Here is a 23,487-nt window from a genome sequence, read left to right on the forward strand (position 1 = left end):
ACAAAGCGACGATTGCTAGTTTTAGGCAGAAGCATGTGATTGCCCGTCCAAGCCCCTCGTGAGTGTTCTTTTCTCTCACTCACAACCACTGGCAACTTTCCAGACCAGCAACGCTATACTGACCAGGTCCCTGAATGACTATGTTGACCAGAGTGGTTCCCCAAACCCACAACAGATACACAGCATGAATGAGGAGTAAACATTTGTGATCTCAAGACTCTGAAGAGTGTTTGTTATAGCAGCTAAACAGAGCCTCTCCTAACTGACACAGACTGAAAACAAGGCCCTCACTATGAGAACCCTCAGCTTTTCAGGTGGGAGAAATAAAGTTGTCTTTCACATCCAGTCTTCCAGCTCAAACTCCTTCTTGCCCTGAAAAAGCAAACTGCTTCTTTTCTTCTTTCCAGCTCTCCTGTAGATTTTATTCTTAGGGCTGAGGGCTTTGTAGACAGACAGATATAGATCTGAAAAACTCTTTCTTACAGTCTCATGATTATAAAGTTTAATCGCCAAACCTATCAGATAAGGTTAGAAATAGCTCCCATGCAAAGTAGTTATGGAATTAAATGATACAATGCAAGAACATACTTGGAACACAGTAGATAATTAATGCAGTGTAATCTAAATGTGCTCAAATCATACCTGAGGCGTTTGCTTAAATACAGACCCTCTACATCACCCGAACTCAGGAGATGTAGGACCCAGGAGTCTGCATTTTAGCCATGCCACCTAAGTTTTACAGTGGACCTCACCTTGAAAAGGGCTGGGTTCTTCCTTTATGCCATGGTCATTATTTGAGTCATGCCCAGTAGCCTGAGTCTTTGTTACATGTGTAAACTATTTTCTGCTAAAAATGATCCTGGAAGGAGAACTCTAACAACTTAAAAAAGTGGAGAGAAAAAACAATGTGGCTTTGGAAAAAAAAAGAGTTTTGCCAGTCTTTACTCCTTACCGATTATAACACGTCTAAAGTAAAGGTAGATGAAAAATTCCTGAGATCAGGAAAGCGTGTATTTTCCCTGGGCAAAAATTCTCATTCTCATTAAGAAATCCATAAAACATGCCCACACAGCTAAGAGATTGGTACTCAACTAGGTAGAGTATTTTGCTGGTATAAAGGTACCACTTTTCCATGTCGCGTCAAGGAGAGAGAACATTCTGGTGAATCTGAGCCACAAAGGGTCATCCCAGGGTCTGTACACTTTTCATAGTAACACTCAAACCTTATTCTAATAGGGGTAAGCAAATTCATGCCTTCATTCAAACAAAAATACCTTGAATATATAAAGAGGACAAGAACTGACATGTACATAGATTTGCCACAATTATCCGTACACAGTGAGGCACAGGGCAGCAAACTGGGAAGGGACAGTATGGGGACAGGAGTCAGTTGGCAATCAGAAATGTGGGGTGGAAGATGCCAACTTAAGTGACACAGAAGTGCTAATGAAGAGCAGGAGAAAGCCTTATGTCAACAGCTTGGAGCCGTCACATTCACCGGCCATTGCGGTCGAGATTAACTGTTGGAAAGTCCCTTCCCTGACCCTAGATACCCTACTTAGGCTTTCCTTACAACTGATAGCTCAGGACATCCAGGGATTCTCCTCAGGTTTAAGCCTTGGAAGAACTACCCAGTCAAGGGAAAAAGAGATACCAGTGTCTGTACCCACTACCTGAGAGCCTACTATGTGGGTGTCTTGCAATCACTTATGTAGGAAAGCGTGGTCACCTTCTCACTTCTCCTTTCTTGGAGCATCAACATACCAAAGTGTACCCAATCATCTGTTGAGATCCTCCTGGGAGTCTCCAAAGCAAAATAAGAAATAAAAACCTTTGTTCTCAACCTTTGGAAAGTAGACCAGGCTGTTCAGCATCGCATATCCACCTGGGTGTTTGCTATAATATTGTTTGCTTACTCTAAGAGCAACAGTGTATGACTGGGGACCTATTGAGAAGCACAAAAATGAAAAGTTCCTCTCAAGAGGGTCTGCCAAAGAATTAACTCATATTGTTTATGTTGTAGTGGAGACCAGCTTAGCATGGTAACATGTGTTTTCTGTGCAGTTCAAGTGAGCTGAGACACCTCTAGGGTTCAGCTGGGTGGTCCACCAGGAGTCCCCATGCATGAGGGACTGGAAAGCTCCAGAAAAAAAAGAACTCAGATTCATGGAAGACAGGACCAGGGTGCAAAAGCCAGATTTATGGTTCGGTTGTAAAAAGTGTCCATGACTTTGTATGAAAATGGTCGCTGTATCTCCGAGTATCTCTTAACCCAGGTCCCTATGGATTCATGCCTGAGTCATGGTTGGAGGACTGCAGCAAAGGGCAGGTGAAATATAAATGAGCTATTTTGTCAAAATCTCCATACGACAATGCGAGCATAAGGCAGTATCTCTTAAGGATTTCCGCTCAATGAAGGATGCCATAAACAAGGGAAAGAGACAGATGGCCCACTCAAAGAAGATACTTTCAGTGTATAAAACAAGAGATTAATGTCTAGAATAAACAATGTTCTTTAAATTCGAAAAAAAATAGGAGGTACTTTGCCAAAGGGGAGGTGCCAAAAGCCACTGGTACATGCAGAGATGCTCAAGTCACTGGCAACGGAGAAGAAAAGCAAGTGATGATGGAAAACCATCATCAGAAAGGAAAAAAAAAAAAAAAAAAAGGAAAGGAAAAGACAGTCCCTGATGTTGGAGAGGATGGGGGGAGACAGGAATGTTTATGTGTCACCACTGGGCATGTGCAGCTCTTGGGGAACTAGGGCAGCTCCAGGGGAGTAACATGTAAGGCTCTGTACAGATAAGGGGCGCCTGGGTGGCTCAGTCATTAAGCATCTGACCTTGCTCAGATCATGATCTCACAGTTCCTGAGTTCAAGTCCCACATCTGGTGATCATGAGCCCATTTGGGTGAGCCCCACTTCTCTCTTCTCTCTCTCTCTCTCTCTCTCTCGCTGGCTTTCACTCACTTGTGCCTCTCTCTAAAAAAAAATAAAAATAAACAATACTCCGTAAAGATACGTCTGCAGGTGCCCGGAGCTCAGGATCCATTCCCAATTGTCCATCCAGAGAAATTGTCATGCAAGTCCCAGGGGCTGTGTACAAGGGTGTCCACTGAGGTCATGCCCACAGCCATGGAGAAGAGGCAATCGATCTGTTTCTCACTAGGGAAGTGGCTAGAATGTGGTGGCACACACTGTGGAATACACATGCAACAGAAAGAAGGTTGTTTCTTTCCTTCTTTTTCTATCTTCATCATATTTAACCTTCACAATGCTCTTGTGAGGTAGGTATTATTGCCCCATCTTACAGATGAGGGAACTGAGGCTCACACAGCCCAGAGGCATAAAGTCAACAGGAAAGTTCTGCAGTCCCAACACTGGGTTCTCTCTTCACCCAACCACACCCCAGCCAGGGTGGTCAGGATTCTCTTACACTGGCAAGAAGACAGCTCCCAGGGGGACATGAGCACACACCCAACAAGCACCCAGAGAAGCTGCCACTGAGTCGCATCTCCGTGTCACTGTAGTTCTGGTTCAAGAGCATTTGGAGGACACTGCTGAATGAATGGATAGCACCAGGGACGGCTCTTGGACCGAGGGTGCTACCTGAAAACAGAAGGAAAGGGTGTGAGCTGGTAGATCAACACTCTTCACGCCAGCTAAAATACACACACACACACACACACACACACACACACACACACCACTACACATTCAGTGTGGACACTGTCTCAATGTGGATCCCTAGATGCAGAACATGAGACAGGATTCAGATGCATGTGATGCTTTGAGGGAGGCTTTCAGGAGAAAGCAGGGAGGGAGCAGGATCCAGCAGGGGAAGGAGCTCAGTGAGGCTATGGAGTTGGGGAACGTCTAGAAAGATCCCCAGGGCCTGCTGGGGCACAAGGCACACCCTTGAGACAAGGGGTTGGCCTTTTGTACCGCTTTTCAGACAGTCATTTGGCAGGGGTGGGGGAAACTCTCAGCCCAGACGTTCCCCACCTGAGAGCAGTTACCACCATCCAGGGACACCACACTCACAGTGGTAGGGGGTCAGGTACTCCACCCAGGAAGGGGTCCCTGTGAGGTGCCATTAGCATCCACTACAGATACAAACATTTAGAATACATTATTCTAATGTTTCTAATTATTCTAATGTCTAAGTCTTATTCTAAGTACCTATGGAAGGACAGGGGGCTGGCGAAGAAAGCCGCTTTTCAGAGTGACGACGAGAATGTGCCGGAAATAGGAATATGATTAACTCAACCTCTGAACCTGAAGCCCCTTCTTTTTGATTTGTAAAAGAGAAGAAGGCACACAGGGATGGACTGCCGCTCGAAGCACCCCCTCGGTCTCTCTTCTAAAAAACCGAGAAGGGTGGACATTCTGCCACCTGCTGGCAAGCGACGTGGAGGCTGCGGAGAGGTGGTGGCTCCGGGCCCAGGTTTTCTGGGAACAAAGAATCAGAAGCGTTCAGATCCCCTCTCTGTGAGGTGCAGGATCGGCAGCCACGAAACAAACGATCGGAGAGGTGAATGGAACAACAAAAGCGGAGAAGATTCAACACTTCCTTCTGTGTAATTGACACGGACAAGGCAGAGCACGATGAAACCCTGGACTTGGCTGGGCGGGAGAGTGAGGTGGGAAGGAGCAAACCCCAAAATGCCAGGACCTGCAAATGAGGATGTGAGGGCTCTCAGACAAAAATAGATTGCTGCACCCAAGGAGGAGTCCGCATGAGAACGGGGTGTGTGTGTGTGTGTGTGTGTGTGCGCGCGCGCGCGCGCGCCCGCGCGCTGCGGTGGGGCTGTGGCTGTCTTGCCCTTTGTGCTGGGAGCTGCTGCTGCCGGTGGTGGCTGTCTTGCCCAGGTGACTCAGAGCACTCAACAAGGCCGCGACCGCATGCTTGTGTCACACACTCGCATGCATACACGCACGTGCACGCTTTTGCGCGTGCGCACACAGATGCACAGGCGCGCCCAGGGATACCCAGCTCCCCTTGTCTAAGTCAAGCTAGTCCCTCTGCCCAACAGAAGTGGTTGGGGGACCCCCTTCACCTCCTCCCGACCCTCCACCCATCGCACAGATTCTTTCCATCCTTTGCCCAGCTTCAAAGCTCTCACATGCACGTTAATTTCCGCAAACCTCTCCCGCCCGGTACACTTGCCCTATCGGGTCTCACCCATCAAGCCACGCAGCTTGGGCCACTAGGTCTCAAAGTGTGGTCCTTGAATCAGCAGCGGCAGCAGCCGCAACACCTGGGAGGTTGTTAGAAATGCCGATTCTCGGCTCAGTCCCACACTTCCTGAATCAGAATCTCTGGGGTTAAAGCCAGGAACCTGAGCGACTCTCCAGGTGCCCCCTGTGCGGGCTACAGCTTGAGAACCACTGCCCGGGGCCATGCCTTACCCAGTGCTGGATATAGTCACCGGGAAGAAAGTCTGCGCCCTCGGGGAGTCCCTACCTGGTGTCTGGGCTCAGCTTCCCCGGAAGCCACGCCCGAGGCAGGGACTGGGCGCAGAAGAGGACTGGAGCTACACCCGAGAGGAGGGAGGAGGGCAGCAGGACCCGGCCAGGGGAGCAAACAGAGCCGCGCTCTGCAGGAGAGCCCCTCGGCCTGACCCCGCGGGAGGTAGGGTGCGGGGGTTCCGGAGCCGGAGTATGAGTAATGAGACCGGAGTCAGTCTCAGTAGAGGCGAGGGGAGCAGCACTGCACCCCACTGCGTCCCGCACCTGGGGACCGTCCTCCCTCCAGCGGTGGCGCAAAGTCTCCAGGCTGAGAGCCGCAGCTGCTGTTCCCAGAGAGCAGGGCAGCTCAGCCTTCAGCAGCCAGCACTCAGAGCGGCTGGGGGAACCAGCGCTCTAAAGGGGATTCAGTTGGAGCTCACTCTCTGGTGAGCCTTCTCTGGATCCCTGCGATGTCACAGCCTTCTGAATGTCTGACCCTGGGAGGGGCGCCTGGGGGACTCAGTCCGTTGAGCGGTTGAGCGCCTGACTTCAGCTCAGCTCAGGATTTCAGGGCTCCTCTCTTGAGTTCCAGCCCGCATCAGGCTCCGTGCTGACAGCTCAGAGCCTGGAGCCTGCTTCTGATGCTGCATCTCCCTCTCTCTCTGCTCCTCCCCTGATCACACTCTGTTTCTCCCTCAAAAATAAATAAACATTAAAAAAAAAAAAAATCTGACCCTGGGCTGGGGGAGAGGGAAACAAGGCAGGAGGGAGCGTCCTGAGCAAAGCAGCACAAATCATTGTTTCTGTGTAAACAGTACAAACTTACTCTCTGGCTGTCTGGAGACCAGAAGTCTGAAACCAAGGGGTGCAGAGCCATGCTGCCTCAATGGCTCTAGGGGAGGGTCCTGCCCACCCCTTGCTACTATCTGGTGGCCCCAGCCACACTCAGCGCTCCCTGGCTGGTGGACACATCGCTCCAGTCTCTGCCTCCGTTGCCGCGTGGTCTTCTTCTGCTCTGAATGTCTCTTCCCTGTCCCGAAGGACGCCAGTCATTGAATTTAGGGGCCACTCTGAGCTGATGTCATCTCACCTTGATTCTTAACTGCTTAAGCCTGCGAGGACTCCATTTGCAAACAAGGCCGACTTCACAGGTGCCAGGGGCCAGAACTTCCACTAGCATTTGGGGACACAGGTGAATGCACGACCCACTGAGGATGACCTTGAGTGCCACCCGGGGCCACTACACGCCAAGCCGACTCTACAGGAGACTCGGTGTCGATCCTTGAGCAGGAAGCTACTACGATTCTTAGATAGAAAATACTATCTAATAATATTTAGTAGCAGGAAGCTGCTCCTATTATTAATGGAAAATATTAAGGCCAACCTCCAGAGGCTGAAAGAGCAGTGATCATCCAGAGGCCAACTGCCCTACAGAGAAAGCCTGGAAAGTTCCTCCCGCTGGCTGAGTTTCTCAGTACACTGGGTGGAGTTTGGCCTTTGCAAGGGTGTCAAAGTGTTGGCTAAAGTGGCAGCCAGTGAATGCCCCACACCCCGGGGAGCCAGACAGGACGCTGTTGTGGCTGGCAGAACAACCACGGAGCTCACTGAGCGAAATTACACTGTGAAATAGTCCCTGAGTGCTTTTTCCTCCCAGCAGCTCTGCCTTGTGGTCTTCTTTTTCGCCCTGCAGCCCTTCCTCCACTCGATCCAGACTGTGAGGTTCCAGAGAAGAGCTGGTCCCAAGGAGACAGCCAGAACAAGTCATGGGACTCTCCCCTGGGGAGCTCTAGGGGGAACTTCAAGGAATCAAGAGCACAGGCTGGTCTTGGAAACAATAATTTTCTGTTGTAAGAGCCACACCGGTGAGAGAAGAAAGGGTTTTCCTTATTATTCAAGTAATATCAAGAGCCAGCCTGGGGTAAAGAGCGTGACCTCCAGTTCAAGGGGATGACAAAGAGCCCTTCCTGGGTAGGGGCGCAGAGCTCACAGAGGGGCAAGCAAGCCAAGGAAGGGAGGGTGAGGTTCTGTGTCTGCTCTTGAGATCAAGCTACCCCTCACCCCACCCCACAATGGGTTTGCAGCCCCACTACAGAGCGGGCTCATCCAAGAATTGGGGGAAGCCGACCCCCCCACACGGGTGATTCTTGGAGCACGGAAATGGGAGCAAAGCTGGCCTACATATCCCCATCCCCAAGTCTCCCTCACTCCTGCAGGATGTGAAGGAGTCAAGGATCCCCGAATGTTGCAGTGGGATGTCGCTGGGAGCTGAGTTGCGAGCTGGCGTGCATGGCAGGGAGGCAACTGTGCTATGAGATCAGGGACCTGTGGGCAGCCCAAGCTGGGGACTGGATGAAGGGCATGGCTGAGTTTCTAGAAACTGAGCTGAGAGCTGGGTGTAGACACAGCCGGCAGCAGTGGCTGCCCGGTCAGCTGGGTCAATCACAAAGGTCTGCACCAGGTCGGAGGTCACTCCCAGACCAGACACTTTGCCTCCTGAACATACTTGCTAGAACATAGACCAGCCCCCAGGGAAAACAGATAGGGGTGAAGGGAATAGGAATCCCGAATTAGCTAGGTATTTCCCCCCCCAAAAGGTACCAAGTTTTATACCAGGATTGACGGAATTGCATGGAATCAGCAAAATTAAGTTCTCCATCATTAGCAGACACGAGGGTTTGTGAGCTAAATTAAGCTCAATTATAAAACAATAAAGAAAGTTGTATTTCTGCACACCGGAGTTTTATGGCTGTGAGATTTGTACCCACCGTATGAGAACTGTAATTGCAATTCAAGGCAATATGTGATACACGCTATATCAATTGTAGAAGCAAAGTGTCTTATGATTTCAAAGAAAGGAGAAGGCATACCTACTGGAGTTTCAGAACCTGTTTGTAGCGCAGTCTCCCCAGTTTGTAGATTGCCCGACGCCACAACTCAACTTCCAATAACTGTATTAGTTATGATACTTTCTGCTGCAAGTGACAAAAACCCTAACTCAAACCAGCTGAAGAAAAGGAACAGGAAAAGGAATTTATTTGCTCACATAACCAAAAACCCAGAGGGAGCTTCAGGTATGGTTTGATCCAGGTTCAGACGATTTCACTGAGATGGAGCTTCTGTTTGTGGATTTCTCAGTTCTGCTTCCTCGATGTTCAGTCCTCACTTAGGACCCGTGTGCTCACAAGATGGCTGCCACAATTCCAGTCCCATCATCCGTTCACCTAGGCGCCAACAAGAAAAGGAAGTGTGCTTCCCTGATGACAACAAAAGACTGGGAATTGAATCTCCTCAGACATGATGAATGGGATTTGTGTCATGTGACCATGGGAAGCCAGCCATTCTGATCAGAAGGATGGAATGTACTGATTGCCTTACATGTGGAGTCATTATGCAAACTTGACCCCAAATATGGCATTGGAAGATGGTGAGGCAGTGGTTGCTCAGGGCAAGGAGAAGAAGCTGGGAGCCAAAACAACAAACACCCAGTATTCTGTCTCAGATTATGGCACACAGTTTGGTCACTTTTCCTTCTAAAGCACACAGACTGTCCTGAGGCTGAGAAACATTCCATTTGTTTTCCCATCACAGAGTATGAGCTTGATGAGGTCTTTGGATTAATTAATGTCAGATGAAACCAATGTCTACCTGTCCATTTGGGCTGCTATGACAACGTACCATAGACTGGCTGGCTTAGAAACAACAAACATTTATTCCTCACAGTTCTGGAGGCTAGAAGTCTGAGATCACAGTGCCAGTCGGATGGTTTCTGGTGAGGTCTCCTTCTGTACTCAGTTTGTACAAGGCTTCTTCCCACTGTAACCTCTGTGGCTTTTCCCCTGTGCATGCAGGCACAGAGAAAGACATCTGGTGTCTCCTCCTTTCCTTACAAGGATGTCAGTCCTATCAAATTAATCCCCACCCTTGTGACCTAATTTAACTTTAATTACCTCTGTAAAGGCCCTATCTCCAAATGTAGCCAACCTGGGGGTTGAGTCTTCAATATACAAATTTGGGGGGACATAATTCAATCCGTAACATCATTCTAGTAACACACATAGATTGAGGATCTTTTGGTGAAAATCTAAACTCCAGGGAAAAGAATAATCTTATCAGCTCAGCTTGGGTCACGTTTCTAAACCTCATCCATCCAACTGTTGCCAGAAGGTTTGTAATACCGTCATGGGTGTGGGCAGGTCCAGCAGAAGGGAGCACCATGAACCCAGGCGAACATATTCCGTATGCAGTTCATCCCAATGGATCAGTGCTTCGTGCCTTTCTGGCCTTTCTTGCTGTAAAGAGTAATTCTACTTGGTTTATGTTCTCAGTGGGTCAACGAACCTTGCTACATCGGGAACTAAGAATATAATATATTGGGTTGTGTAAAGACATGTCTTTTTCCGAGCAGGTCCACTAGGAGAGAATAGGACTGTTCTGCTTTGAAGGGTTGCCATGTTTTACTCTGAATCATCAGCATGCTGTCCATTGGCGCCCTTGGCTTTTTTGGCCTCCTTCTCCATGAGGAAGCTTCTCGGCACATGAGGGGCTCTTCGTTATGTACAACTAAATACTACTAATGGGAAGGCAACTTACATCAGCCTCAGGGACTGTGGAGGAACTGCGGACAGTCCTTCTCCCATCTGCCCCTCCTGGTCCATGTATAGTAGTCAGAGTGTTCTTTCAATTGTCAACCTCCAAAGACACTCAACCATGAATAAACATGTAAATCCTTCAGGAGAAGTCTTTTTAAGTTAACAAGATTTGGTTTTTATCTTGTGTTATGGACTGAATGTTTGTGTACCTGCCCCCAAATTCGTGGTGAACCCCAATGTAATGGTATTTGGAGGTGGGACTTTGGAGGTAATTAGCTATGGACGAAGTCATGAGGATGAGGCTCCCATGATGGCACTGGTGTCCTTATAAGAATAGGCAGAGACCAGAGCCTTCTCTCTGCCATGTGGGGACACATCAAGAAGCTAGCACTCTACAAGCCAGAAGGACAGCTCTCACTAGGACCCAACCGTGCTGGCACCCTGTTCTTGGACTACCAGCCTCCAGAACTGTGAGAAATAAATATCTATTGTCTAAGCCACCCGGTCTTTGGTATTTTGTTATAGCAGCCTGAGCAGACTAAGACGTCTTGGCCTAAAAAGTTGGGTGAAGGGTCATCCAAGGAATGAAGATAAACAAGCAAGCCTTTTCCTTAATATGGATATTTGCCCGGTCCATTGGGGATAGAAATCTATTCATATACACTTGGGAAAGGCTTCTCAGACACAGCTTGTGTTCCAAGGTTATTTACATCCTCAAAATGTATTCAGCTTTTCAACTCAGTGACGACTGCGGCAATACTAATGTAAACAGGGAACAGGTGCAGGAGGCAGTGAGCGATACCAGAGGCAAGTGACTGTGCACATCGAGGGACAAATGGAAGGGGAATAAAAGGAAACCTCCAGCACAAACCGGATCCCATTTTGTGTCAGTTTTTGTTTCCCCTAACCTTAACGATACAGGTGTCCCCAGGAAGTCTGGCCCTTTGCTGTGGAGCTAACCGCACACTAGCCCAGAAGGGCAGACACGGGCCCCAGAACAGCCTGTGCCGATGGGCCAACAAACCAGTGACAACACATGTGAGCCACCAACGGCTGTTGCTTCACACACCCCGGCCAAGTCTTCCAGGAGAATCTCTCTTGTGGCTCACCGTCACCGGAAACATACAGGAAAGGGAATTCTGACATGTTGCAAATGACCTCACCATGGCTGTGTGACAAACCACCCTACAACTTACTAGTGGAAAACAACCATTTGTTATGTTCATGTATTCAGTGGATCGGGGTGCAGATGAGGCACAGTAGCTACAACTCATGTCTGCTTCACAATGCCTGAGGTCTCAAAGGCTGGGGGCTGGAGCGATCTGAAGCCCTGTCCGCTCATGTGTCTGGTGGGTGATGTCAGCAGGAGGCGGAGGGCCCAGCTCCTCTCTTCTCCTGGCTCGGCCTTCCTCACAGAACGGCGACTGGCTTCCAAGGGCAAGCATCTGGAAGAGGGCCACGTGGAAGCCACAACCTTTTTAGGACTTAGCCTCAGAAGCCGCAGAGCATCACTTCTGCCATTTTATCCTGGTTGGAGCAGTCCTGAGCCAACCCTCCCCCAGAGTCACCAGGAAGAAACTCGGAGGCCACGTCTCAGTGGAAAAGCAGAGAGTACATTGTAATAAATAACAGGCTGTGGGGTGACGTATGTAAATACACACAGCTGATGAAAAACACAACCCGTCACAAGGACGTTGGCAAAGTATGACCGTGGTCATCCCACATTATAAGGAAAACCATCCCACTGACATGTTGATGAATTTGGACATCGATATTATTCTGACAATGTAGGATAAAAACCTGAATCAACTCTTACTGAGGGCTCACCATGCTCCAGAACATTCTAGCACAGAAACAATCCAAGACTTCCAGAGGCCATGAGGGGTCAAAAACTAAAGATTATGCTTTGCAGGTTCATTAAGACACTTTAATTGTCCATGTCAAATACCCAACTCAAAATGGCTCTAAGTACAAAGGAGATGTTGTTGGCTCATTCTTGTAAGTAGAACGTCAAAAGATTATTTCTGATCAGGGAGAGTTTGATCCAGAGGGTAAGAATTTTCTGACTGAGCCTGTATCTCCTGTCCCAGCCTAGCTCCATAATTTTCAGTGCGGCTTCCATCCATCCCCAAACAGAAGTCTGCACTCACCTTAGGACTTAGAATGCCTGATGAAAAGGGCACGTCTTCTGATCAGGCTGGTGAGTTCCCTGGGAACACACAGATTGGTCTAGCGTGGGTTGCATTCTCATCACTGAAATGAAGAACTCTTATTGGAGCTTCCTGGACTAGCTGGAGCTCACAGCCTCACCCACACGACGTGGGCAGAGCAGGGATTATCCTGTGGCTCAGGAACATTCCCCAGATGAGGAGAGGTGGGGCAGACCAAAAATATTCCAAAATAGAAAGATGTAATCATTGCTAATATTGCACTGATCGGTAGCTAGTCACTTGTGTTCTCTAATTAAATTTTCATGCGGACAGCTACATGATTCCCTTTAAAATAAAACCACCAATCAATTTAACTCTGAAGGAACTCAAGGGAAAGGCTCCTTAAGTAAATATATGGAACACTATTTAGTTCCCCAAAGGAAATTTTACACTACATTAGTAGTAACCTAGTCACTGAGGAAAAATCACACCCCATACCCTCATGCATTTCAGCTCAAGAAATTAGCCTGGGTATCAGTTTCCCAGGGCTGCAGTCACAGGGCCCCGCAAGCTGGGCAGCTTAAACACAGGCATTTACTGTCTCCTAGTTCTGGGGGCTAAAAGTCTGAGACCAAGGCGTTGGTAAGGCTGGTTCCTTCTAAGGGCTGAGGGGGAGAGCATCCATTCAGTGCACCTCTCCGAGCTTCTGGTGGTTTGCTGGCAATCTTTTATACCTGTTGGGTTGTAGAGACATCTCCCTAATCTCTGCCTTATTCTCCACATGGCATTCATTCTCTATGTCTCTCTGTGTCCAACTTTCCTCTTCTTGTAAGGACACCGGTTATATTTAATTAGGGTCTGCCCTGATGACCTTATTTTAACTTGATTACTTCTGTAAAAATCTCATTTCTAAAGAAAAAAAATCACATTCTGAGGTCCTGGGGTTTAGTACCTCGATATATCATTTTGCAGACGGACTCAGTTCAACTGACAGCAGCCTGATTTCATATCAGGTATTTAAAATCTAGTTGGTACTCTCCAAAATTCACGTCTTATGGTAGCATCACATCTATTCCCTTTTGGAACACTTCCACTATTGTTCAGCCCCTCCGTGAAAGCAAAACTAATACTTCCTGCAATATTACCACCATACGATTACCACGGTTGCATATTTCCTGGTTATCTGGATATTCTTGTATAAGATGTTCCATCACATTGTCCTCTATCCACAAGAACTAGGAATAACCAAACACAGTTCCAAACCTGAAATGAAAGAAATAAACATTACCTCTGTCAGAGACCAGCTAATATTAATCATTATTGCAAAAAGTAATTTTAAAAATCCGGCCATCAACAGCAAAAGTGTTAGGAATTTAATCAAGTATCACCAAATACTTGGAAGAAAAGCTAGAATGTTAGACAACTTTACCTGCACAAAAAGTCTTGAAGCACTAATTGGCTTGGAGAAAGTAAATATGAAGCAAAGTTTACACGTTATTTTTTCAAGATTTTTAAAGTTACATTTTTCTGTTGTCAGCAAAAGTAGAGATTTCTTTCATCAATGGAAAAAGAAAGCCATAATCTGTCACTAGCTCACTGATATAATTGGATCTTCACTGGCGCAGTCTTGAAAATGGACGTCGAAGTCCCATGTATTAACGGTTACATTTTGGACCTGTGTATGGTTTCCTCTTTATTAAACTGTTAAATCTCTTGGTTAGGGATTGCGTCTGTGAATTATTGATTAGCCCTAAATTAAACTGGGCTTTTTGGGAAAAAACCCAGAGTTTGAATCCTTAAGAGGCTGACACTATAATTTTCTGTCTTGATTTTCCCAGCCATACCATAAGCACGTTCCTATTTACCTCAGTAAGGGAGTGAGTTCCAATTTTTAAACTATTAAAAACTACCCTCTCTCCCCATCAAAGTAGCAAGTGCTTTCCAAGTAAAAAGAAAGACTAACTACAATATTTACACATCACCAAAAAATATAGAATACTAGTTTGTTAGAATTCAAATTCAAAATTCTTTTCTCTGTTGCCCTTTTTAAAAGTTTTTTTATTTATTTTTGAGACACACACACACACATACACACACACACACAAGTGTGCAAGTGGGGGGAGGGGAAGAGAGGGAAAGAGAGAGAATCCCGATGCGGGGCTCAAACTCACAAATCGTGAGATCATAACCTGAGCCAAAATCACGAATTGGTTGCTTACTGACTGAGCCACCCAGGCATCCCCTCTGTTGCCTTTTTATTAGACAAATAGGGATGGAGAAAACAAACAGACCATATTCCATGTTTTTGTTAATTTCCTTAGGTGTGATAACAGCATTGTGGTTATGTAAGATACTGTCCTTATTTTAAGAAGGTGTGTGCTGTAGCCCTTAGGAAGGAAATGCCAAGGTATTAGCAACTTACTTTCAAAGGATTCAGCAAAACCTTATACATATATACAGTAAAACCTTGGTTTGCGAGCATAATTCATTCTGGAAACATGCTTGTAATCCAAAGCGCTTGTATATCAAAGCGAATGTCCCCATAAGAAATGATGGAAACTCAGATGATTCGTTCCCAAACCCCAAAATATTCACATAAAAATGATGACTTCACTCATATGACAACTTTAAGAGACAAAACAGATGAACATAAGGGAAGGGAAACAAAAATAATATAAAAACAGGGAGGGGGACAAAACATAAGAGACTCATAAACATGGAGAACAAACAGAGAGTTACTGGAGGGGGTGTGGGAGGGGGGATGGGCTCAATGGGTCAGGGGCACTAAGGAATCTACTCCTGAAATCATTGTTGCACTATATGCTAGCTAATTTGGATGTAAATTTAAAAAAATAAAATTAATAATAAAAAAATGAGTGCAATACTGTAGCATAATACAAAATGATAAAGAAAACACAGAATATAACAAATTAACCAGCACTGGCCTTTGAAAACCTTCGTGGCTGGTGTCAAGGAGACAAGAGAAGGGAGGGTTATTGTGTGGGACAACTTTCACTATCCCTAACAGAATCACTGCTGTCTATTGGAATCTTCTGCATGGGGGCCATTGGTTATGCTCACACGGATGTTGACTGCAGTACAGTATTAATAAACTCTTGTCATAGACTGTGTTTAATGTAACTGGCAATAAGGCAGCTGAGGAAAGGGTCTATATCTGCAGGCAGCCTGACCTAGAACAAGCAAAGCATTCCTAAGCTTACTCTTGGATGGAAAAGCAAAGGACTGTCCACAGGGGCTTGGAAGTGACAAAAAGGACACCAGTGCCAGTTGTGGGCATCTTCCAACATTCCGAAAAATCACCGATTTCTGCCAAACACCTCAGCTTGAGACCGAGCAGCTGAGCGTGGGAGATGATCACCCACAATCCCGCAGAGAGAGAGAGAGGAACCACTGGCTCATTGGTGATCATGTGACGTTCGGCAACATCGCATGATGCTGCAAGACATCACTCGCTTATCGAGTCATTTATTTATTTATACTTATTTAACATTTATTAGACAGGTTTGCTTGTCTTGTGGAACACTCGCAGAACAAGTTACTCGCAACCCAAGGTTTTACTGTGTATATCTAATTGTATGTTATACGTGTAGAATATTAGCGATCGCTGAGCTTAGAACATAGATCTTGTACGATTCTGCCTACTCTTCTGTATATTTGAATTTTTTTTTAATCGAATGCTGCAAAGGAAAGAGGATGGCAAAGATGGGGAACGTTTTCTTCCTCTGGTGAATTTGTCACTTAGCCCTTGTCCCACGTCTGCCACATCCAAGTTTCAACTCACTGCTCCCCTACCCACCACCCCAAAAGAACATAGTTAAGGCTCAAGGCCCTTTTAAAAATTATTGAAGAGTGAAAAAATGTACACTTACATATTATTGTCTTCTTTTGCTTTTTAAAAAAAATTTTTAATGTTTATTTGTTTTTGAAGGAGAGAGAGACAGAGCATGAGCAGGGGCGAGGCAGAGAGAGAGGGAGACACAGAATCCAAAGCAGGCTCCAGGCTCCGAGCTGTCAGCACAGAGCCCGATGCGGGGCTGGAACTCAAAAACCGTGAGTTCATGACCTGAGCTGGTCGGATGCTCAACCAGCTGAGCCACCCAGGTGCCCCACACATTATTGTCCTCTTAATGGAGTGTTTTGAGGGTTAATCGAGCTCTTTTGAGTAAGGTGCTGAGAGCACCTGGCACAAATTAAGTAGTCAATACAAGTTTGCTGTGGTGACTGTTATCTAAAAATACAGGGCCTATTGATTACCTGGTGCTGGTGCTTAAGTACCATGAGTACTGTTCTGGTAGGAAACTATAGGCATTGGTAGGAAGAAAAGATCCGCACTGGCTGTGGTGGATAGGGGAGGTAAGACAGGCTGCGTTGTGGCTTCCCCATGCAAGGAGGTTATAATTCAGAGATGTGGAAGGACACACGGTTTCACACACGCACACACGCACACACACACATGCACACACAATCAGTAACTCAAGAAAGGAAGGGGAAGGAAGGGAAGGGAAGGAAGAAGGGAGAAAAAAGAAAAGAAAAGAAATTTTCTATTAAAATATGAGTCTCTGGGGAGCCTGGGTGGCTCAGTTGGTTAAGTGTCCGACTTGGGCTCCTGTCACGATCATCTCGTGGTTCGTGAGTTCTAGCCCTGCATCAGTGTGTGGAGGCTGCCAGGGATGCTCTCTCTCTCCCTGCCCCTCCCCCCTCAATAAATAAATAAAATGTGAGTCTTTAATGGGCCCTACCTTGACCACAACCTAAAATGACATGAAGTACAGTCACGGTGGTAAGTCACCCTTGTGGTGGCTAAGCAGGGATACTTTGAGCCAGAAAAACTACTCTTTCCAAATGTTGGTTAACTTCTGTCATTCCTAACATCTACCTTTCGTCACGGATGAAACTACAAAATTTCTTTGCAAAACTTCAAGAAGTTAAAAGGGTGTGATACACAAGCCGTGTGATAGCAGTGGGTTAACATCGTATTTCAACAAAACGGGACATTGTTACAATTAATATGCCTGGTATGGTCCGATGTAAAAAGTGATTCCCCAAATATTATCTCTGTTGATCAGACATCTTAGGGGACAGTCAGGCTGTGAACGCACTTGTGTGATTCTGCCTTCTGTACTGTTCTGTGGGGAATTAAGGGAAAGTCAATGTGTGCCTTTTTGGGACTCCAGTCTCTAAACTTCTAATTTGAACATCTGGAGCATGATTATAATCCAGTCAGGATATGGATTCCATCTGTGAGCTATATTAGCTAAATAACCTTGTGTGAAACTTTTAACATTTCTGAACCTCAATTTTCTCATCTTTATTTACCACCCAGATTATGATGTTGATTGAAAAAGGTACATGAAAGCACTTTATGAATTTCAATGCACTATATGAATGCTATTCGTATTATTCTGAATGACCAACCTAAATGACCATGTTCTAAAGAACTTACAGAGCAAAACTTATTCAAGAGCGATTAAGAATTTCACTCTCCAGCTCAGCGTGTAATACAGTCCACCGCTCTGCAGTGCTATCTAGAGACCAGGTGCTGTGCCCGGCTTTTTCACGTATGATCTCAGTTTAACCTTCAGAAAAGTTCCAGGAGGTGAGTGTTATGATTATTCCCATTCAACGAATAAAGAACCAGGCATCTTGGAGATAGTGAGCCAGGCTTCGAACTCAAGTGTTTGGGAGTCCAGTCCCCTGCTGTGCCTCCTTTAAAGCTTGTATTTATTCCCTGATTATGCACATGGATTTATCATAATACGATGAATCCTACTAAACCTATATCTCACGGAGCTACCTCTCCAGCCACGTCAGACGTGTGGGCAACAAACGCTCGCCATCGAACAGCACTGTGGTTGTGTGGTTATTTGCTACACCGCATTACCGTGGCAAGAGAGAAGGGATCAAGCAGGGCATTCCCACGTGCAGCCAAAGGCGAGAATCACTGCCCCGCTCATCCAGAGTATCCTAAACACAGCCTCTCTGCCTCAAACACACCAGCTAATTCATATCCCGCCACCACTGCGTGTGTATCCACTTTCCAAGTTCTTGATCTAAAAATCATGCTATCTGGATGTATCTTCCTGGATGACCTCCATCCCCCGCCTCCCGGAGCAAATTTAATGCTTCTCTCCTGTGCTCCCAAGGCACCAGATTCTTTTCACAATTAGCACTTCTCCCAATTCACTGTGTAGCAGATGGAGAAAGCCTTATTCTCAGGAGGTGGTAGCATTGAGACCCTGGCTTAGTCAGAAAAGAACTCTGCTAAGCCAAGGGGCTGGATTATCAAGAAGGGCAAAAAAACACAAAATAAAACAAACAAACAAACAAACAAACAAACAAAAAAACCCACAAAAGCAGGGTTGGGGGGATGGTATCTGGTGAGAAAATGTTGGAAATGACCACACTCCATGTTTATAATTCTGCAGAAGAAGCATTTAGAAAAGAACATGATGGAGGGAGAGAGGAGGACATATCATAATCACTAATATCTATCCAAAATAGAGCACTTTACAGTTTATGTCATGGCTTCCGTGCACAGATTTCTCGATGAATATTTAAACACGGCTACCTTATTACCTCTGTCCTTCTTGATTAATTGGGGGAAAAGTTCTACATGTTGATAAGTATTCTGTGCTTACATGCTAGCTAGATTTATTACTCTAGGCCAGTGCCACATCTAAATCAGATAATTTAAAATGACAGGATGTAGAATTACTTCTAAAAGAAATTGTCAACAATACTAAAGTACCACCGACTCAGACCCACTAACAAAGCCTATTATTGTAAAGGACATTTCCTGAGATACCTTGCTTTTATTTCTAGATAAGACCTGCTTGCAATTACCTTAGGAGTTATATATTTAAATGTCATTTCTAAAGTAGTTGATGACTAGCTCTTGAGTTTGAAATATATATCTCATACTGAAATATTAATTGACATTACCTGTAAAGAAAATGCTTGATAAATAAAAAAGATGTGGGTTGAGTTCCAGTCTGAATGATTATAAATTGTAAATCGATGAAGTCTAAATAAAGGAAGTATGTTTGCCATCAGAGCTCTTAACTTACCAGAAATTATGATTTGAATTATTAACATAAAATACATAAATGGAAAATTATACTCTTGATATATTTTTATTTATGCCAGTAGAAGAATGTCGGGGATCCAAACTTTGGATCACATTTACCAAAAAAGCTGTGCAACTATGTTCTTCATAAAACCTATTCTAGAATGTTCAGATGAGAACTATTAATGATAGCCCACATGGGAAAGCACCCAAATGCCCATCACGTGTGGAATGATGAATAAAGCTATTCGAGAATATTTGTCTAGTCTATTAGTTGGTGGCTCCATCACGAAGTATTATTTTCTGTATAATAATAATAACACTGTAATAAAATACTGAAGTTCACACCAGGGAGTACTATGCAGCACTGAAAACAAATGATCTACAGCTACATCCTACAGCATGGGTGAGCTTCCCAAACATATTATCGATCAAGAGAAGCCACACACAAGAGATGTCCGTACACAAAAAATGAAAGCAGGCAAAGCTAACGTGTGCCCTTAGCGTTCGGGCCAGCGATTACCCTTCGAGGGCACGGTTTCTGAGAGAGAACACAGGACGGTTTCAGACAGGCTAAAAACTTTGTTTCGTGCCCCAACTCCATAGATAGGCCTGTGCTCCACTGTTGACAGTCTATCGTGTGAAATCTTTCTGTATACAGGGTATATTTTAGGAAAAATTTTTCTTTCTTTAGTTGGGGAGAGAAAATAAGACCCAGAGAAGAGGAGTGCAGAGTGTGTCCCAGAAGACGGTGGTTCACAGTCCACTGTCAGTAAAGTTGCATTCGAATTCTGTCCGGTAAAAAACAAATTCAAAATCAAACACGGTAAACAAAGCTAGGAGAGCTGGAGGATCCAACACACGTTAAAGCACCAGAGGATGAGAGTCTCCGGGGTGACTCAGGCGGTTAGCATCCGACTCCTGATCTCAGGTCAGGATCTCACAGTTCATGAGTTCTAGCCCCTTGTCAGGCTCTGTGCTGACAGCATGGAGCCTGCTTGGGATTCTCTCCCTCTCTCTCTCTCTCTCTCTCCCTCTCTCCCTGACCCTTCCCTGCTCATGCATTCTCTCTCTCTCTCTCTCTCTCTCTGTGTGTGTGTCTCTCTCTCTCAAAAATAAATAAACAAATATATTGTTTTTAATTCTTTAAGAAAACACTGAAAAATGATAATGAAGACCACTCACATGGCTTTGCAGAGCAAAATGCCCAGATAGACCTGAAAAACCCAAGTGTATGGGGAAACCACTTAGAATTTGGTAATGCACTTGAGGTTCCCGGGAGGAATTCTGCGTTTGCAAATTGCATGACCCTGGTCAAATCATAATTTCTCCATTCCTTAATCTGTCAAATGAGGCTAAGAATACCTACCACACAGGCTTATTCTAAAGATCAAATGAGGGGAACCTGAGTGGCTCAGTCGGTTAAGTGTCCGACTTCGGCTCAGGTCATGATCTCACGGTCCGTGAGTTTGAGCCCCGTGTCGGGCTCTGTGCTGACAGCTCAGAGCTTGGAGCCTGCTTCGGATTCTGTGTCTCCCTCTCTCTCTGACCCTCCCCCGTTCATGCTCTGTCTCTCTCTGTCTCAAAAATAAATAAACATTAAAAAAAAGTTTTTTTAAAGATCAAATGAGAGAAAGTGTGGGAAGATGTTTGGTCCTACACAAATGGAAGATCTCCTTTTGAGTGCTTCCCCCCCCCCCCCCCGCCCCGCCAGCATCTTGTACAAACCAGCCACAAAAGTAATGCCACTTGTGGCCACAGTGAGGCTACAGTCTGAATATACGGGTGTGTCTTTACACTTCAGGTCACAATCATCCACCCAGCACAACCGAGGTCAGAAACTGGAACTCTGGTTCATTATTAATTTATTAAACTTTTGTCTAAAGGGCAAGACCCAAGAATTCAAAACAACACCATTTTAATTCAGAATTATCCTTCATAATCCTTCTAAAAAAAAGAGATTGCCTCATTATTTGGCATCATAAGACCAATTTTATCACTTTGTGATCAGCTATCGCTGGCACTTTTCATTTTTATGAGGACTTTCTTCCAATGCATGTGGCACCTAAGCCTAATTTGGTCTAATTTTGGATCCACAAATATAAACATCACATAGCATTTCACTTATGTCTGAAATAAAATCATCGCTCTAATTTTAAATTCCTTCCTCTTACACATTATTGTTTGTTGAATTATTGATCTTACATGGAAAATTAAAATATTAGCTTTCAAGTCCTTTACATTAAAATGCCATTTGTTAATTTGCATTAAATAGCTGGCATTATGGGCCCACTGAGAATTAACTTTGCTTCTAGCTGTTACTAATTATTAACATTTTTTATCCTTGGCCTTCAAGTATTTGTTTGGATACCCTACTTTCGTAGCTGTTCCAAGTCATAAGTCATCAGGGAGGAAGCAATTAAGCCACCAGATTGCCCTAATGGCATTCATCCTGGGAGATCATTCATATTATGAACTAGAGTTTGTGCTTTAACAACTGGCAAAGATCAATCTGTTTAAATATTGAGAACTAAAATACAGAGACTTCCCGATTTTATGTATAAAAATCCAGATTCTTCTGCTTGGCCTTGGACTTCTGGCCATAAGGGGCACTGGACAGGTGAGGGTGTCCGTTTCTTCCTCAAACACAGGGAAATTTGGGGTAAATATTACGAAATATTTTCAAGTGCATTGTCAAGTTCAAACATAAAAGAAATTTTCCCAGGCTGCCAGAAACTAAGCCGGAGCTTGCAGAGACATGATGCTATGTGATGTGGATCATGAACATGAGCCTTAACACCTGAGGGACAAGGTTTTAATGACCGTGTTGGGAGAGCCAGAGAGGTCTTGGGGCCTTGAGGACTAGAGATGACTGGGACTGTCAGCACCTTTGGAGACCTTCTGCCTCCCTCAAAAAGCTATTCTGTTATCAGAAGTGGGGTAGGATTAGTTACGCATGGCTGTGTAACAAATTTCCCCAAAAACCTCTTAGCTTAAAACAACAAAAATTTATTATCTCATAGTTTCCGTAGGTTAGGCATCTTGGTGTGGCTTAGCTGGGCCCTCTGACTCAGGCTCCCCTGCAAGGATGCCATCAGGGTGTCAGTTGGGGGTAGATCACCCCCAACTCACCCATGTACCTGTTGGCAAGATCCAGTTCCTCATGTACTGTGGGCTTGAGGGCCTCAGCTTATTGTTGCGTATTGGCCAGAGGCCTCTCTTCACTCCTCATCACTGGGTCTCCCTATGGGACAGCTTGAAACATGGTAGCCCACTTCCAACAGAGCAAGCAAGCAAGAGAGTGAGAGAGGAGAAGCAAGATGGAAGCCAAACTCTCTCTGAACTAATCTCAGTAGTGGCATCTCAACATTTTTGCTGTATTCTGTTTGTTTGTTAGGTCCAGCTCGTGTTCAAGGGGTGGGGATTATACAAGGGCATGAAAACCAGGAGACAAAGATGATTGGGAGCCATCTTAGAAACTGCTTCACATACTTATTGGTCTGGACCCATACGTTCTTGCCCAGAAGTGGGGTTATTAGAACCTAGAACTTTGGAGGGGGGGTTCCTGAAGACCTGAGACCCAGAGCTTGAAGGAAGAAGTGCTGCCCAGCTGATATTGGTATCTTGGGGTGAGACTGGCACCGGTGGTATAAAAAAAATCCAGAAACTAGAACCATTGCCATCACTGGGATGATGAGCCATAGCCAAAATGATGCTTCAGGAACAGTGAGCAAACAGGAAATCTTTTCTCTCTCCTTCTGCCTTCCATTCTCTCTGTGAGACCCTTTTGGCAAAAGCTGAAAGACAGCCAGATGGCATAGGGAAAATGTGGCTTGCAGAATCCCATCCCTGGCATCAGAAACAGAGTATAGAAGCAGGGGGTAAAGCTGAGAACCTCCAGCTGAATAACCAGCACAAATGGCAATAAAGAATATCTTCCTACTGGCCCAAGAAGGTGGCTGAATAAGCAGCTTCTCTCTGCATGAGGGTCTGGGTGAAAAATAATATTCAGTGTGGGTCTAAATTTACACTATCCAAATAATACAGGAATCTCAACAAATAACAAAAATCTCAGACAACGAACCCTGTGGTTACCAGCAAAAGCAAATGCTACAACACTCAGCAGGGACTCTTGTGTAACCCCAGGGCCTCCCACAGAAAGAAGTAAGCCTCCAGTGAAGATGAGCTCATTGTCAAAAATTAAAGAACA

The sequence above is a fragment of the Panthera uncia genome (assembly GCF_023721935.1).
Source record: "Panthera uncia isolate 11264 chromosome A1 unlocalized genomic scaffold, Puncia_PCG_1.0 HiC_scaffold_17, whole genome shotgun sequence".
Lineage (NCBI taxonomy): Eukaryota > Metazoa > Chordata > Mammalia > Carnivora > Felidae > Panthera > Panthera uncia.